Below are 7,047 nucleotides of genomic sequence, written 5' to 3' on the forward strand. Positions count from 1 at the left end.
CAGTGCCTTCAGCACCCTCGGATGGAGCTCATCTGGGCCTGCTGACTTAAAGGCATCCAGTTCTTCCAAGTGATGCTGCACCATCTCAGGGTCTACGCATGGAAGTCTGGCGCCTTGCTGCTGCCTCTTTACAATCCCAGTGAGAGACTTGTCCTGCCCCTCACTTAGGAACACTGAGGCAAAGAACTCGTTAAGGAGTTCAGCCTTGTCCCCCCTGTCCGTCACCAATTGTTTCTGCCCATTTAGCAGGGGTCCTATTCCTCCCTGGGCCTTCCTTTTACTCCCTATACATCTAAAAAACAATTTCTTGTTGTCCTTTACTTGGGATGCCATCCTCAGCTCCATGGTAGCTTTGGCCCGTCTAACTGCCTCCCTACAAGCACGAGCAGAGGAGGTATATTCGTCTTTGGTGATCTCTCCTTGTTTCCACTTTTTGTGTGCTCCCCTTTTGGCCCTTAGGCCGTCCTGGATTTCTGCGGTCAGCCAGGGAAGCCTCCTGGCCCCTTTCCCTCTTTTACCCCGCACGTTCTTAGTGTCTACTTTACAGGAATTTTAAATCAAACCAAGTCAGGCTTGTGGACTACCAGTTTATCTCAGATCATCCTTGCTATGCAATCGTTAACGTCCCATTAATAACCTGAAATTACTTGGGTATTGTAATATGTAACCTCTGGGATTTAAGTATTACAGCTATAGAACTAGTATTACATCTCTTGCCATCAGATTTTCACCTGTTGTATGTTGAAAACATTTAACCTGTTGGTTTCATTTAGTTTTGATAAATGTAGTATTAACGGTAATCTAAAGAAAACAAGGAATCATAATCACCAGAACTATGGACTGAAAATCCTCATTAACTGGGCTCAGAGAAGTACCTAATACACGGACAGCTGAAAATTAGCCTTTTTGTTTCTTTTCAGCTTCTCTCGAAGTTGCATTGGCTTTACTCGGTGACATCTCAGAATGCATCATTCTCTGATTTCCCAACTACTAATGGAGCCCTACTGGAATGTGGAACAGGTCTTTAGGAGTTCAGGTAAGTGGCTTTTTAATTATGTGGTGCATTTCTCAAAGTTGCATTATATTTCATACCTCAGGGGATATAAAACTACATTTCTCTCTCCTTCTCCCTCCCTTCCTCTCGTTTCCTTTTGTTCTTTTTTTAAAAAAAGCTTTGAAAATTGTGCCGTATAATTGTTAAAAAGTCACTTGCATAGAGCATGGTGTAGTCAAGTTTTTCTTTGTACTGTAACATCACAGAATGAAGTCTTTGGGGGATGTCTCAATGAAGCAGAGCCAGTGCAATGTCAAGAAGAACCCAAAAGGGGAGAAAAAAAAATTATGCATTGAATGTTAATGAGAATCAATACGTTCTGAACAAGGCTTTTGACACCATCTCCTGTGATATTATTTGTCATTAATAAGCTAAGGAAAGATGGTCTCGATGAAAATACTATTAACAGTGAAAACATTGTGATTGGATGAATGTGTTCAAAGAATAGTCATTAATGGCTTGATGTGTAATTGGCAGAAGGTACTGAGTGCAGTTCTGTAACAAAGTGCTTGTCTCATGGGGGGTGTAGATTGTGACTGCTCAGGGTGGTTGCTCAGCCCTGGCCTGGTTAGTCCTGGCCTTCCTTAGGTCTTGCCCAGTTTCTGGGCTCCAGGCTCTCTGGCCTCCAAACACTGACTGGCTTTGGGCATTCTGGCCCCAAATGCTGCCTTCCTCTGGGCTCAGCCTGCTCACTTTGTCTTAAGTCTGCCCCCAGCAGGGCTCAGTATTCATGTGCCTCTAGAGCACTAATGGGACCTCCAAATAAAGCATTCCTCACAGTCCCCTCCACAACCACCAGTATTCTAATATAAAAGCCTTAGTCTGTCTGTCTGTCTGTCTGTCCATAACACTATTCACACTGTGGTTGTCTCAGCAGCCAATCAGAGTGCTCCAAGAGCGTTCCAGACAGGTGGCAGGGGCAAGGTCAGCACTGCTGGCCTCACCCCTCCGGCCCCGCAGTCCCCACTGTTATGGTGGCGCTGTCCTACTCTGGGTACCAACATAACCCAGAACCCTGGGTTATATCCTTCTGTAGGCTCTCAGGGTCTTGCTGGTAGTTCCCAGGCAGCCCAGTGGTCAACCAGGCACTCCCTTGCGGCTTCTGTAGCCCAGAGCTCCTTCCTCTACAGCAGTGGTCTCCAGCCTGTTTAAGGTGAAGATCACTTTTTGAAGTAAAGGGCAACCCATGATCTACCACACCCCTCAACCCATGATCTACCACACCACTCCCTGCCCTCACCCTGCCGTGCCCCCCTACCCAGCAGGTCAGTCTGGGTAGGGAGGGGGGCAGATCGAGTCCCCTGCAGTGATGGAGGGAGTGGGGCAGGCGCAGGGATGAGTGGGGCCCTGGCTGGGCTGGGTCAGGTCAAGTCAAGCTGGGGGAGGGTCGGAGCTTGGGCGGCTTGTCCAGGCACGTGGGGGTGCTCCTGCTGCTGTGCACACCCTGGCAGAGACCTGGGGGGCACATACCCCCCCCCCCAAATCTGTGCATGGGGTGAGGTGGCTGCTGCTGCGTGTTGGGCTTTGTGCCTGGATGAGCTGCCTGGGCTCCAACCCTCCCCCGGCCTGGCCTGGCCTGGCCTAGCTGGGGTCCCACTCACCCAGTGGCAGGGGGCATGGAGGGGGATCATCTCACTCACCTGGCCAGGCCCTGGCGGCAGGTGGCACAGCTCAGCCTGACCACATGCATCCTGCCACTCCTGTGTTCCACCTCGCCCAGACTGCGTCCTGGCCACTCCCCGCATGCATCCTGCTGCTTCTGATTGTGGGACCAGTGACAATAGATCTCAGTCTGGGGGGGCTAGCCCCCTCCAGACTGAGATCAACTGCCAGGGGCTCCCAGATCAACCAGTCAATCAGGATCGACCAGTTGGTGACCACTGCTGTACAGTTTGCAGGGCCAGACTGTCCTGTCCTGGCTCAGGGCCTGTACCTGAATGGTTCCCTAGCCCCACCTGCTGCTGGTCACATTTTTCCCCCAGAGCTGCTGCAGGTGGTTTCTTATTTGGCTTGGTGATACAGCTTCAGGGAGGCCCCTTGCTGCTGGGACCTGCAACGTTTCTGTGCAGGTTTCCCAAATCCCTGATGTTGCTGTCACTGTTGGCTCGCTGTTAAGTGTTTGCTCTTTCCACCCTTCAGTCTGCACTTGGGGCTTGTCTGGACAGCAGACCCTGGAGTTTGACCCCTTCTCAGTAATGGGGTAGGGACCCCATTGTAGGTTCCCTAGAGGCTTGTCCTAGGTCTGGTACTGTTCAGTTTTTTCATTAAGTATTTGAAGGATGAGACTGATTGAACAATTAAGAAATTGGCAGAGGACATCAAATTGGGTGGAGCTCCAGACACTGTAGAGGGTAGGGCTAGGATCTAGAATGACCTTGATGAACTGGAAAAATGGTCCAAAATTAATCAAATGAAATTCAGTTAGGACAAGTGCAAAGTCCAGCACTTTGGATGGAACAATTACATGGACAAATACAGACTGCAGAACAACTGACTAGGCTGCAGCGGTGCAGTAAAGAACCTGGGGTTATAATGAACCATAAGCTGAACACGAGTCAACAGTGTGCTCTTATTGCAAAACAAGCCAAGAGCTGGGTTGCATTAACAGGACTGTCGCTTGGAAGTCAAGGGAAGTTATTCTTCCACTTTATTTGGCACTAGTGAGGCCTTACCTGGAGTACTGTGTCCAGTTTTGGTCCCTGCACTTCAAAGGAAGATGTGGACAAATTGGAAGGAGTCCAGTGGAGACCCACAAAAGTGATGATAGGTCTAGGAAACAGGATTTACAAGGAAAGGATGGAAGAGCTGGGATTACTGAAGAAAAGACTCTAGGGAGGGTCTGATAAATCTTAAAATACATAGAGGATGGCAAGGGTTTGGGTTGTAGCCATGTTGGTCTAAGGACATAGGCAGACAAGGTTCCTTGGGTGAATTTGATATCTTTTATTAGACCAATGGCAATATACTATTCTGTGAGGCTGCAGGAGACAAGACTAGAAGTAATGGTCATAAATTGCAAGGGAAATTTAGGTTGGATATCAAGAAGAACTGTTTCATGGTGAGAGGGGGTTAAACATTGGTACAGATTACCTAGAGGTTGTAAAATCTCTATCCTTGGAAGTTTTTAAGAGCTGATTAGACAAACACTTGTCTAGGATGGTTTAGTAAAGGAGCATCCTGCCCTGAGCAGGGGCGTGGACTAGATGACCTCCTAGGGTTCCTTTGGATGCTAATTTTTTTTATAATGCTATTGTTCTGTTTCTGCAGTTAGTAACACTTTTAACATTATACATTGAGGACCTTTTCAAAAGTCAACTTTTTGATAGAGTAATCTGAAATGATATAAGATGTGAATTTTTTACACATATAATGGACATTTGGAATTGTATGGAACAATATTACACAAAAAACCCAATTTAAAAGAACATTATGAAGAGTGCGAATTCAGGCACTCAAAATATAAGATATGCCAGAAGTAAGGTTGCCTACCCCACCTTAGTGTGACCTCTTGGCTGCACATATTCCCTCCTGGGAGGGACATGGAGCACATGGAATCTTTGGCCCCTGCCTGGCCTGGAGCTGCCTCTACCGCATGTCTGGGCAGGGGCAAAGCTTCCATGTACTTGGTGGTCTGGAGGGATGGAGTCAAGGCTGTGCCTGACAACAGACAGCTGTGGGGGTGGAAGGCAGAGGCTGTGAGGAGCTGACAGGGGGGTAGAGGCTGTAGGAAGGAGCAGGGGTGCAGGCACTGAAGGAGAAACAAGGGGGCTGCCACATGCAGCTTTCCCTGCTGCAGCTGAGGGGGGGAGGGGGCGGGAAGGGGAGGTGTTTTAAATGACCCTTCGAAACTTAGGTTCTATACATTTTGTACGTACGTACATTTTTCATATATAGAATCTGAGTATTTGGGAGTTGCATTTAAATTTGAAGTAGTCTCGTATTTGGGTAAATATAGTATTAAAGATCAACATTATTAGGCTGAGACTGATAGTATTTTCTTTGGGCTTATTGTTTTTATTTTCAGACACTTATTCTTGTCAGGTTTATTCTAATCAACAGCTAATGTGAAATTTAATTTTTGTTAACGGCATAACTGTAAATAAGAGGAAAGAAAAATATTTTCCAGACTCTCTCATGTGCGCAAGTTCTTGAATCTTGCTGCATTTAACATTCCAGAACCTCTTGTACCAAAGCTAGTAAGTCTCTCATTCTTACAGTCTGTTACTGGAGAAGCTGAATAATACATTTCAATACTAAAAAAGGAAGACAATTCAATACTAATCCACATTTTTTAAAATTAAAGTGGATAGGAAAGAAAGAGAAAAAGTTCCTAGGAGCAATAAGGTTCAAGAACCATTATATTGGGAGCTTTGCCAAGACCTTTCTCTTCCATTTCACTTTTTTTAATCCAAAAGATACTGTTTTTGTTTAAACCAGTAAGCTATCTCTGGACTTGGCTTGTGGTTTTTGTCTCTTGGATCACTCTGACTACCAAGTATATAAAACCATCTGGAGGATTAACCAGTCTCACCTGGTGCTGGAAAGGACAAGGAGCTTTCTTTCCCTTGCCACTCTCCAGAGTGGCAAATGTGGAGACGCTGCTATGAACCTTGGAGTTTTCTGGGTGGTTTTCCTCTCAGTGTAACTCCTAGTACATCTGTTTAGGCGAGGGATGTCCAACCTTTTTGAATGTGGGGCCGGATCATGAACTTTTTATCACCCAGTGGGCTGGCAAGCCATATTCAAACACCCTCTGTCCTGGGCCAAAGAGACCCTGCTTGTGTAGCCCTACTGCACCTGCCTGTTACTGCAAGGCTCATGGTAGCTGCTGGTGGGCAGGGGCAAGAGGGACCCATTCTGCATCCAGCCAGCTACTGCCCCAGAGACTGAAGGGGAGAAATAAATAGCTCCACATCCCCATCCCCTGAGCAGCGCAACCCCACGAGCTGGCGCTGCCTGAGGGAGCGAGGCGGCTGCTGCCCCGCAGCCCCTCACCTACCCACCCGCATGGCCTTGCTCACCGTGGTGCCCAGCCACCCGCGCACGCAGACCTGGTGGCCTCAGTGCTGTGAGCCCGGAGTGCAGGGTCTGGCAGACACCAGCTCCCGCCACCTTGTCCCGCAGAGGCCGCCCCATGCTGGCTTCCCATGTGCTGCTGGGGATGGGAGGAGGCCGGCCAGGTTGGCACCAGCCAGCAGAAGCAGCAGTGGAGCCATGTGCCGCTCGGGACTGACCGGTGCAGGCAGGGGGAAAATGCTTTTCTCCGGGGCATCATGCCTCCATGTTTCACTCCCCCCCCGCCTGGTTCCCCCTGCCCAACATTGGCTCCAGGTCCCGGCCTGCTGCCCCCCTGCCTCTCCCCGGCCATCCTGGTACCTGGAGGGCCCTGCTCCCAGGGGAAGTGCCACCGGGCCTGAACCTGGCTGTGGGAGAGGCTCCATGCATCAGACTTCTCAGGTGCCCAGGGGCTGTGCCGCCCCCAGATGCCTTGGGGAGGCCTGTTGCAGGCTCCAGGGGGGAGCAGCAGGCCGGAGGCTTCTGGGTGGACTCAGAGGCGGCTCCATTGATTCCACGTGCCACGCTGACACAGTTACCCCTGGAGCCCAGGGGCAGGCGCTTGCCAGGCCCTGCTGCCCCCAGGCGGCTCGGGCAGCCCCGCCAGGCTGGGCAGACCCCACCCGGAGGCTCCGATGGGGAGCAGCAGCTGGCCAGATGCTTGCGGGTGGACTCGGACCTGGCTCCATTGACTGACTGGTGCAGGCAGGTGGCCGGTTTTCCTGTCTGGTGCTGACCCGGCTGGGTCCATCCCATCTGGAGCGGCATGCGGCTGAAGCTGGCTTCCCACGTGGTGCTGGGGATGGGAGGAGCCCAGCTGGGTCTGCATCGGCCAGCAGAAGCGGCAGCGGAGCTGTGTGCCGCTCAGGATGGGACAAGCCTGGCAGGAACAGCAGGGGCTCAGGTGCATTTTCCCCCTGCCTGCACCGGTCAGTCCC

General features: G+C 50.3%; 1 protein-coding gene across 6 annotated transcripts in view; it reads left to right on the plus strand.

Moving 5' to 3' along the window:
* Nucleotides 1-7,047, plus strand: part of PLAG1 (PLAG1 zinc finger) — a 46,584-nt gene that overhangs the window by 2,555 nt on the left and 36,982 nt on the right. For 5 of the 6 annotated variants that reach the window (XM_025214176.1, XM_025214177.1, XM_006032420.3 and 2 more), the window contains exon 2: nucleotides 921-1,036. The gene's annotated coding sequence lies outside the window, so the exon portion shown is untranslated. Of the gene's footprint in view, nucleotides 1-419; nucleotides 1,037-7,047 lie in introns of those variants that run through there. The other variant, XM_006032418.3, reaches the window with a different exon arrangement.

This window comes from Alligator sinensis, unplaced genomic scaffold (assembly GCF_000455745.1).
Source record: "Alligator sinensis unplaced genomic scaffold, ASM45574v1 scaffold999_1, whole genome shotgun sequence".
NCBI classification, from domain to species: Eukaryota; Metazoa; Chordata; order Crocodylia; family Alligatoridae; genus Alligator; species Alligator sinensis.